The sequence below is a fragment of the Dama dama genome, chromosome 11 (assembly GCF_033118175.1).
Source record: "Dama dama isolate Ldn47 chromosome 11, ASM3311817v1, whole genome shotgun sequence".
NCBI classification, from domain to species: domain Eukaryota; kingdom Metazoa; phylum Chordata; class Mammalia; order Artiodactyla; family Cervidae; genus Dama; species Dama dama.
In genome coordinates this window covers 92,608,859-92,620,096 of record NC_083691.1, presented here as the reverse complement: position 1 = coordinate 92,620,096, position 11,238 = coordinate 92,608,859, and the positions used below count along the sequence as shown (strand labels likewise).

Genomic DNA, 11,238 nt, shown 5'->3' with positions numbered 1-11,238 from the left:
TAACTGAGATTTTATTGGTTGTTTTGAGGATCAGTACACAGACATTTCAATTTGTACATAATTCTTAACATTCATACAAAAAATCTAAATAAATCATGTAGTTTTGATTCTTTTCTGAATAGTTTTCCTACAACTTTACAGCTTAAATTTGGAGGCAAATTTTCCTTAACAGGATATCCAGTACAATATCGTAAGTTCCACCAGTCACAATTTAAAGTCATACTACATACTCAAATTTTCAATCGGCCACAGCACATTAACAGTGTTACTAGGAGAACTGGATTACCACGACTAAAGCTGTTACAGAGTGCACAAAATTCTGACCAGGAGAGCCAAGATCAAGCAGTGGTTTGTTGTAGGAAACAAATCTACTAAAAACATGGGAAGAGAAGTAATTTAGTATCCAAGACATTGAATGCACAATTGACTCCAAACTGCCATTTAGTACGCTTTGTATTATAGAGTATAAAAGTTCACCTCAATTTATGGAATGTTAAGCTGACACCCATGACAATCAAAACCTCCCATATTCAATATCCCACTATTTTCTGGTTGAACCAAAATATAAAGAACCAGCAAATGATTGCACCTCTTAAAAAGAAAAAAAAAGCACTTACACTTAAAAAGTGGAATGAGGGAGGATTCTTTCTTTAAAAAAAAAAGTGCTTTTAGAGCTGTCAAAAAACTTGCATTTACAAAATAGTTGATAAAAACAATCGTCTGGATTGTACAAGAAGGGAGACGGACCACTGATAGGATGGGGTGTGATATTAATCAGACTTGGCTTCCTCTGCTTCATTAGAGGCTGGGCTCTCCCTTCTTTCAGTCTCTTGGTTAGCCACTTCGGCTTGTTTTCCCGCTGTTCCCTTTTTTCCCCTTTTGTTTGACTTTTTTCTCTGAAGATTTCTCCTTTCCTGCCGCCTTCTTCGGCTTCGTTTCCACTTTTGCAGGAGCCGATTTAGCTGACAGTCTCGCAGATCTCCTCGTGGGCTCCTTCTCAGGCGCCCGGACAGCGGAGCTGACCTTCGTCCGGGGAGCCGCGGCGGCCCGGCCGGAGCGCGCCAGGTGCCTGCGGGTCGGGGCGCGCGCCGCAAGCCTTCGCGAAGCTGAAGTGCCCAGCCGCTGCCGCACCCCCCGGCCCAAGTGTTTTTTTTGTTTGTTTGTTTGTTTTTTTGAGAAAAAACTACCATAGTCCATTATATAAATTTTCATTATTTTACACTTACCACTATTGTTTGAATTAATAGCCTAGCACTCAAAAGCGTAGCGAGTCTCTGGGGGAACTTGGACCAAAGCAAGAGCCCTCCAGGCCTTCTCTACGTCGTCTACCGTCTGCCGGCAGAGGGCGCTGGCCGCCGCGCGCCGCTCCCCCGTGGTCCTCATCGGCTGCCCGTACAGTACGCACGCGCAAATTTCGCTCCAGGTGTCCAGCTTTGTGCCTGATCGAAGTCTCCCCGGCTGCGCTCAGCGCGCAGGGTTTAACCCGGGCTGGTCTTCCGGGAAGAGTAGCGTGTTCCCCCCGACCCAGAACACCTCTGGGCCTCAGAGACTAGAGGTCCTGGAGTGGGGCTCCAGGGGTCTGGCGGCACGGCGGGCAGCCCGTGCGGGCGGGGTGGGACCCCGCTAAGGCTTGGGCGTCGGTCGCCAGTGGGGCCCGGAGCCGGGCGCGGAGCCCCTGACAGTACAGGTACGGAGGCGGCGACCATGGCAACTGCCTCCTCCCCTGCCGAGTTCGCAAGGCTCTTGGCTGTGGTCTGGGGGCCCGCCGCTCGCCTGGGCGCGGCCGGGAGCCCGGTGTGCCGGGCAGGGGTCGGCAGGGGTGGGCCGCGGTGGGGGTGGGCACCCGCCTGGGTCTGGCCTGGTCTGACCCATCTGCGCTCTTCAGCCTGGCGGGGTCAGAGTGATTGCGTCTCCCAGTTCTCCCGGAACTGCAGGGGTTCCCCTCCTTTCCTGGGAACGTGCAAGGCACCCCTGAACCTATTCCAAGCTACAGGTTTCCAGTGGTGCACATGGTTGAAAAGTTGTGTCAAACAGAAAAAAGAAAAAAGAGGACTAAAGCTGGAGGCCGATATGCGTTTGGTGTGTCTCCCATTCCTGGGGTCCGCCTTAACTGGCAGGGTGACTCTTGAGCAGTCATGTTGCGCATCCCTCAAACTAAATCACACAGATGAGGAGTTCCGCTGTTTTTAAAGAGACGGTGATTTAGAAATTTACCGTCTTTTGTTACGGTGTGGAGACCAGCAAGTTCATCTTGACCCCTTGCCAATCCAGTATGCTTAAGGCACTGAGTCAGGGAACAATGAGGTGAAGGTTGACGTCCTTTACCTAGATTACGGCTGAAGCCCAAGGCACGGGGCTGTTAACGATAGTAGTAGATGATGACTTTTTCCCCAAAAGGCTTTTTGTGCTCAAATATGTTTAGAAACTTCATGGTTCAAGTTTTCTCTTCCCAGGTGGCGCTAGTGGTAAAGAACTCCCTTGCCAATGCTGGAGACAGGTTCTATCCTTGGGTGGGGCAGATCCTGTGGAGGAGGGCATGGCAACCCACTCCAGTATCTTGCCTGGAGAATCGCATGGACAGAGGAGTCTGGCGGGCTTATAGTCCGTGGGGTCACAAAAGAGTCTGGCTTAAATGAAGGAACTTAGCATGCAGCATGCGCATGTTTAGAAACTTCAGCTTTCAATATGCTGATAGTATTTTTACCAAGAATTTCCCACTGGAAGTATAGTATGGAGTTTCCCAAATTTGGGTGGAAAATACTGTTTTTCTTGGGTATAGCTTCTTTAGCATATAAGACAATTTGGGAAATGGAGTTCCAGAATTGGAAACTCAAGATTTGGAAGGGGCAGTTTAGGTCAGTGCTTTTTGAACTTGAATGGTGCATACATCTAGGGGTCTTGTTAAAGTACGTGCTTTGGTTGGTTCTACATTTTAAACAAGTTCTTAGGTGATGCTGATGGTCCATGGACCACATACACTTTGAGTACAAGGGTGTAGGTCTCTGGGTTGAAAGAGACCATGTTCTATTCCTTGCCCTCCAGAACAAGCTGTGCTGCCTTGAATAATCTCCTCCCCTGTCCAGGCCTATAAAATAGGAGACTGGACTAGAAGAGCGCTACTGTTTCTTTCAGACCTTGTGATAATTGAATTCCTTCTAAAATATTCTTGCCCAAAGGCCAGTTTGGGCTTGAACATTTCTAGTAATGGGGAATTTACTGCATGTAAGGCATCCCGTTTCATCATTAGATAAGCTCAGTACGGAAGTTTTTCATGTTGCTAAAATACATCTGTATAACTTCCGTCTTGTTGATCCTAGCTTATCTTTTAGAATCAGAGAAATAAATATGATTCCTCTTTAAAAGATGAGCCTTTGGCTGATTCATGTCAATGTATGACAAAACCCACTGCAATGTTGTGAAGTAATTAGCCTCCAACTAATAAAAATAAATTAAAAAAATAAAAAAAAAGATGAGCCTTGGGAATTCCCTGGCAGTCCAGTGGTTAGGACCGTTCTTTCACTGCCAAGGGTCGGATTCAATCCCTGGTGAGGGAACTAAGATCCCACAAGCTGTGTGGCACAGCCAAAAAAAAAAAAAGATTCTTAAAGTGTGAGATGACAGTGTGTCTACTGTGTTTTCCCCAAACTGAATTGTCCTTTAGTCTTTCCTGGCATTGTTTCAGATTCCTGTCTCTTAAATCTCTTCCTCCTGGGTGGAGGGTAGTGGGGTTGTAGCAGGACTTTGAAGGATGAGTGGGACTTGCAAAACCAGGGGAGGCATCCTAAGCATTTGACTGTGGTGCGGAGACGACACTGTATGTCAGATCCAGAACGGTTTGACTCAAGCAGGAAATGTTATGTCACTGAAAGATTTGGGGCAAAGCAATATTTTAGAGTGTGTAGTAGTCCTCCTATAGTGTATAATGTGGTTGGAAATGAGGAAGGAGAGAGGCAGGGAGCCAGATAGGCTTCACATACCAGTAAAGATGGCCTGGGATGATGATAATAGTAATGCCTTCTATTTATGCAACACTTTACAGAACTTTTCACAGACAACCTTTCCTGCGAGGTAGGCAGAACAGCTGTGACCCTGTTTTATAGACGAGGCACCGAAGAGGGTAAACGATTTGTCTTAATTCTCAAAGCTATTACATGGCAGACCAAAGTGATGATGATGGTAGCGAAGGAGAAAGGAAGAATGCAAGAGACAATACTGAGAAAGAATTGATAAGTTGGGCCAGACTGAACATGAGAGTGCAGAGGAAAAGAAGCTGTTAGGGAGGAGTCAAAATAGTTGGGAAAATCATAGTACATGACTGACGACGGCCATAGCTTGTACTCTGACAGATCTGACATTGTTAGTAGCTCTTTGGAGTTATAGGTCAGAAGGTATTGTAGAGCATTCCTAGGTTTAGCCTGTCTACAGATACCAGGTGGTGTGTGGGGGCTTGGGTTATCTGTCCCATGCCAAGGGAAACGAGAACTGGGTATTCAGTGTCCCCTGATAAGGTAGGTGTTAAGCAGTTGACTGATTCAAGTCTGTCTTAGGGTCCTTGCCATCCTGAAGTCTCTGGATTTGGTTTTACATAATTTTTCTTTCGAAGTTCCAGCTCGTATTGGTTGTACTTGGCTGACAAATTGGTTATCCAGTCTGACCTCCCTAAGCTCTGACGTATCCACTGAGGGCTGGACCCTTGTCACTCCTAAAACCTTACTAAAGTTATTTTCCCAGATCTACACTTCCTCTAGAGTCTAGGAGTCTTTCTTTCTCTTGTCCTTTTACCTTAGAAGCATATGAAATTGAGATTTATTGCCACTACTGAATTCCATAGGAACTGGAGCTGTCTCTGCAGTTTTAGTTTCTTAGGCTCCTAACTGGAGAAGAAAGAGCTACTTTTGCTGGGATGTATGTTGTATTTCCTCCATGGTGTCCCTGGGAAACCTGTCAGAGCCAACTTATATCTCTAGAGCCTGATGTTGGTACGGGCTTCTATTCAACATTGAGTATCTTCTCTGTTCAGTGCTTAGGATAACAGATGAATAAAAACTCTGCCCTGGAGGAATTCATGATGGGATAAGGAAGACAATATTGTAAGGAAAATGTGATCTTGTAATAGAGATATTTGTGAAGATCTGTGTGAGTGCAGAAGAGAGAATGACAGCTCCACATGGAGACATCAAGAGAATCTTCAGGAAAGAGGTGATGAGTAAGTTGAGCCTTGACGATGAAGAGAGAGAAAGGACATGCTGATGTTTGCAACATTTGCAGAAGCATAAGATAGGTGGATCCAAGTTTCTGGAATCTAAGAGGATTTGGGAATCAAAGAAGGGGTGATTGGTGAGATTAGATTCATAATGAGGCCAGGTTTTTAATGACCTGTAGTTTTGTTCTAAGATGCACTTTTGTGGTAGGGAAGTCTCTGGAGGTTTTCGGGCAGGGAGGTGATGTGGTTATATTTTGGGAAGCTAATTGTGGAAATAGACTGAAAGGGGAGGATCTGGATCAGGAACATCAGGAGACTCTTGTAATAACCTGGGCTTGGCTTCTGGCTGAATTAAGGATTAGTGCAGATGCAAAGAAGGGGGGGAATCAGAGAGGTTGTAGAGACAGAGATTCCCTGATGTAATGACTAATTAATTGGTTGTTGAGAACAAGAGAGGGAATTGTCCAGGATAACTCAGTTTTCTATTCTGGATGGATGGTGGTACCAGTAAAAAGGAGAATATAGAAGAGGAAAATTTGCTGGGTGAAGATTCCATGTGTTTTGGGTCACGTTGAATTTGGGGATCTGTGGCGCTTAGCAAATAGGTGGAAATGTGGGTCTGGAGTTCAGAAGAGAGTTTGTGCCTTGGGGTGGTGGATGATGATGCTCTTGGAATGGATGACCCCAGCATGCTTGCAGAAGGCTGAAGATGACAGAGGAAATGACAAGGCTTAGTGGGCAAGGTAAGAGAATGTTGTCCAGGGAGCTACAGAGGAAAAAGTTACAGGAAGAGAATCAGCAGGCTCTGTTGCTATAGGGAAGTTGAGTAGGATGAGCTTGGAAAATGTGTGTTGAGATTGGGCAGTTAAGAGATTATGGTTACCAGGACTCTTTTTTTTTTTCTAGTGTGAGCAGCTTTAGTGGAGTCATAAGGACAGGAACCAAGTGAATTGAAGAGTGGATGGAAAGTGAGGATAAGGAGGGTGTACTCTGAGTAGTTTGGCAGGGAAAGAAGGAAGGAAGATGGTGGAATAGCAGAGACAAGAGTCAGGTTTTTCTAGAAGTCTTGAGCATGGGTTATCTGATAAGAGGCCACATTTGAAGGCACAGAGGAAAAGATGATTGCCGAGGAGGGTGGAGGGTTATCTCTGAAAAGAAGACATCATTTCTTTTGAAGAGGAATGACTGAAGAAGGAATGACTTCCTTCTTCTTATGTAGGAAGAAAGGCAATGATGGATACATCTAAATTTGCAAAGAGGGTCCATTTCCTTTCTCAGCAAGGTTATCTGTTGGGGAGGGGTTCTGGCGTGGGCTCAGATAGGAACGGGGGCTTGAGAGTGGTAAGGGAAGGCTTGCAACAACTGTCCAGAGAGGAAAGGGGAAGAGAGCAGACTCAAGATAGCTCCGAGAACACTGAATACCCTCTGAACTTGAATCCTGCACTGAGGTCTCTCTTTCCTCTTCTTCATAATAATTATGGCTGTCATTTATTGAATGTGTCATACCAGGCACTGTTACAAGTGCTTTCCAGCCCTGTTAGAAAGGTATTGTTATTACCTGTGTTTTACAGAAGAAGAAATTGAGGCATGGAACAGTAGTATTTATGTTTGATGAATCTCTTACTTCTGCAGAAATGGCATTCCTTCTCTGAGGCATCAGAGAAAGGCAGAAATTTACTCCCAAGTCCCAGTTTCTGGTCTTGAGGGGCTGGAGTTTAGGGCTGATAAGGAGGGAGCCTTACCAGGCCAGTCTGTGGGTATGATAGTGGATGGGTGGACAGGGTGGTGGGGTCAGTGTTGCTGCTATCTTTTTACAACTACGTATGGAATTCTGAAATCCTTATGTGACTTGCCAGCAGCCTCACTTGAAGGACAAGTGACTGTAATGGTTTGTTAGGTACTGCAGGCTGAGACTGTGTCACTTGAGATGGTGAATAAGAAAAGAGATCTTGTCTCAGTCAGCCAGAAAAATTTTTTTTTTCTGCCAGTTATGGGACTAGGCAGATCTATAATCTTTCATAATAACATACAGTATTAACACTCAATTTTGGTGTTTTCCCCATTGGTGTGATACAGTTTGTCGGTAAGGTGCACACCCGACTTGAGTGAAAGAGGAGAATGATGAGATGGCATGGATGGAAGAGAACGGACTTACCTTTTCCTGCTGCAGCCACTGGAGCATCATTTCTGTGTCCTTCCTCTTGAGGTTGCCATGGATACGCCTTTGCTTGGTGACTTGAGGAGATTGATTTCCGTTATGATCAGTTGATGACGTGGGTTTAGAAAGAGAAAGGACAGAATGCTCTGCTTCTGGGGAGTGGCTGGTGCGCTGCCCAAAAGGCAGAGCCAGGCAGAGCCGAGGTGGCTGTGGCTTTGCTGGCTGCTTTGGCGTTTGCTGAAGTTGTGAAATGGTGCATCTCTGTCTCTACAGCGCAGGCTCGGGGTTCCCTGTCCGCAGGGTCCTAGTGCCAGGGACTTGTTGGTTGATCGAGGGGAGGAAGCAGCAGGAACTTTGAATAGTCTGTTAAGTAGGACTCCCACTAGCTCTGGGAGGGTTCTGGTTCTCGAATACAGGGCTGCACTCAAGTGCCTGTTGCCTTCCTGCAAAGCGCTTTTCTTGAGGATAAGTGATGCGTATTGTGTAGCTTTCCTTGCTGGAGGTCTGGGCCCTTTGGAAGCGGGTCTGGTGGTCACTGGGTATTTCTAGAGGGGAATATCCTGGGAGGGAGTAGACCTGTATTCAGTTTAGGAGTGGGCTACAGAAATTTCTGGGGATAAATGAAGAGCTTGGAGAGGTTAAAAAAAAAAGTCTTGTTTAGGGCCTCGGTCCTGTCTCTGTGAGATTTGCAAGGCAAAAGGCTCCATGTATTTTCTTTCTGGGTATATCAGGAATCTAGCCCTCCAAGCTTCCAGTCCCTAAGCTTCTGTTCCCCTCTCCTTTCCTGACTCTTAAGGGACTTATATCCACACGTATCCCTCATCTACTAGTGCTTTTAGAGATGTACAACTTCACCCTAGTTTTAAGAAAATCCCTATCTTGCTGATTACCTTTATGTTTCATTTTATCTCTTTGCAACCAAATCAGAGTACCCAGTGCCTAATGCAGTTCAGTTCAAGTGTGTGGACCCTGCTGTCAGACTGGCTGAATTTCAAACCTCTACAGGTAGAATCAGAGAAGGCAAACGATTGGGTTAGCCCAGGATCAAGGTTTGGTAAGGTGAGACAAGAAGAGGTCAGGGGCTCAAAGGATACTGGTATACCAGTAAAAAGCAAGGTGGAAATGGTGCAGAATGGGCGCCAAAGAGACTTTTCCTCCTTTCCAGTTCCTCCTTAATTCCCAATAATCTACTTCTTTTCCTGAAATGTTCACCAAGTCCACTGGTAACCTGTTTATCAGACTTAGATTTGTGTCCCTTGTCTCTTCTCGTTTTCCTAGACTTTTTAGCAATTTTTAATGTCATTGGGGAGGAAAATGGATTAGAAATCCAGGGAGTATCTGTCTTCTGGTTGAGGTAACACATAACTTAGAATTGTTCTGTGTGACTTGGGGTGGGTCCCAAAGATGCTGGTGAAGGATCACCTACCTGCTGTTGTTGTTTAGTCGTTTCAGTCATGTCTGACTCTCTGCGACCCCATGGACTGTAGCCTGCCAGGCTCCTCTGTCCGGGGGATTTCCCAGGCAAGAGTACTGGACTGGGTTGCCATTTCCAGCTAGTCAAATCTTCCCCACTGGCTATGAGACTTAGATGAGTCGTTTGACTTTTGAGACTTGGTTCTGTCACCTGTAAAGTGGAAATAACAGAATCCGTGTCGTCTTCATCACAGGTTCGTGTTGGAAGGAGATCGTGAAATTCATGTGTTAGTAGTCACAGTTAAATTTGCCCCTGAGAAGGCCTTGTGACTTATTTCCTCTCCCTTAACATGTTCAGTTTCCCTTCTCAACTCTGTTATCATCATTCTCATTGCTCCTGCTTGAGACATCCCAGGTTTATTCATCCCTTTGCTTATCCATGCACTCATCCTTCCATCCACTTATTCGTGCAACCTCTGAGTTCCTTCTGTGTGCAGTTGTCATTGAAGTACCCTCTCAGTGATGATGAAGACGTATCTACAATGTGTTGAACACATGTTCTATGCTAAGCACTATGCTAAATGCTTTACTTCTCTCTTAGTTAATCTTCATAACATCCCTGTGAGGTAAGTATTATTTCCCCCTTTTTTCAGGTGAGGTAACAAGGGCTCCTAAAATATGTTACCTATAGTCATACCAGTGAGGAAGTGGGAGAACCAAAGCTGGACCCAGATCTGTCCATCTCCAGAGCCCATACAGGCCTGCTGCTCCTTTCCCCGTGTTTGATCTATCATAGGTCCTTCTCAGAGTCGTTGTTGTTGTTTTTTTTTTTTTTGGTACTGTCTCTTCCCTTTCTTTTTCTTTTATGAGCCTAGTTCATACCCCCTCCAACCCTTGCTCATTACTGCCGTTAGCTTCCTTGCTGTCATCTCTGTCTTTATCAAGTTGCTCTGCCTCAACTCCATCCCTCTGTCCACCACCTGTTTGATGTTCCTAAAATAGTTTTCATTATGCCAGTCTCCTGCTCAGGAAGAGTCTGGCTTCCTGTTGTTATTGGATCCAATTCATCTATCTCTACCTGTTGTTAAACTCCCTGAATCTATCCATATTTACCTTCTAATACATCTCAACATCAGTGTTAGTTCATTCAATAATATTTGACACCATGTGCCAAGAGTGATGAAATCATAAAGAGGAAAAGTTGTGGAGTCTGCTTTAACAGGCTTACAGTTTGATAGGAGAACTCATCTAGAATTCTTTACTTCAGCCAAGCTAGGCATCTTTAATTTTCCCCAGTCAAGCAGAATTATTCTTTCTCTACTCATACTGTAGTCACAAATTATGTTTGTAGGCCTTTCCTTTCCATATATTCTGCCCCCCTGCAAAAAAAAAAAAAAAAAAAAAAACTCATGTAAGGCATAATCAAGTACCCCTTTTCTTTCTAGCTTACCTTTCTGCTCTCTGTAGCTCCTTGTAATATGTATTGCCTAGACATTTTAAGACCTGTACAGCTTCTGCACTTTTTATAGAGCACTCTTATATGCTTTATCTTATTTGACTATTAATGCAGATATGCCAGGTAATAGTCCCATTTTATAGAAGAAACAGCATCCAAGAAGTTAGATGACTGTGTATACTTGTGTTGCTAGTGAGCTCTGTGATGTCCTTAGATGTCGCTCTTTTGAATCTTTGAAGGTAATGTGGTCCAGAGGAAGAACATATTTTTGGAGGCCTAGAACTATGTGTGGTAACAGGAGAGTGGAAGGACACAGGGTTCTGATTCAGGCTTTGGCTCTAGTTTTGGCTCCTCTTCTTGTCTTGTGTGTAACTTCAGAGAAGTTGCTCAGTTGTCCAAGCCCCAATTTCTTGTTAGCATTGTTCCTAGCCTGCCTCTGTGGGGTTATTTTGATGTCCAGATTTGATAATAACTTTTGTTATTAGCTAACTTTTGTTGAGTACTCTGAATACCAGGCGCTGTCCTAAATGTTATACATGGATTGTCTCAGCTAATTCTCACAGCAGCTCTGAGAATTTCTTTGCTCGCAGTTGACAGGTGAGCAGATTGAGGTACTAAGATGTTTTTTTTTGTTTTTTGCTTTTTTTTTGAGGCACTAAGATGTTAAGTAGCTGGACCAAGCTTTTGTAGATATCAAATTGTGAAACCATGAATTGAATGTAAGCATTCTGAGTCTAGAACTGGCACTCTGAACCATAGTACTAACGATTGTTTTTTTAAGGTGCTCTGTACACTGTAAGGTGCTCTGAACATGCAGAAGTCCAGTTTGCAAGGAACTGTGTGGCCCTGTGTAATGGTGAATAGGGAAAGGAGGGGGCAGCATGGATATTTTGCAGGAGAGGAGAGAAATGGTTTCCTAGGAGGTCTGACCAGCATTGGAGATGTGGAGAGGTGTTTGGGGGGCCCTATATCTGGCTGTTGGCTGTCATTCTACTATTAGGTATCTGG

At 44.8% G+C, this 11,238-nt stretch overlaps 1 protein-coding gene across 1 annotated transcript in view; it reads left to right on the top strand.

The window, feature by feature from the left end:
* The first annotated feature begins 1,450 nt into the window (after positions 1–1,450).
* Positions 1,451–11,238, top strand: part of DCTN1 (dynactin subunit 1) — a 30,254-nt gene continuing 20,466 nt past the window's right edge. Inside the window, exon 1 of the mRNA XM_061155759.1 lies at positions 1,451–1,687. The gene's annotated coding sequence lies outside the window, so the exon portion shown is untranslated. The remainder of the gene's footprint in view (positions 1,688–11,238) is intronic.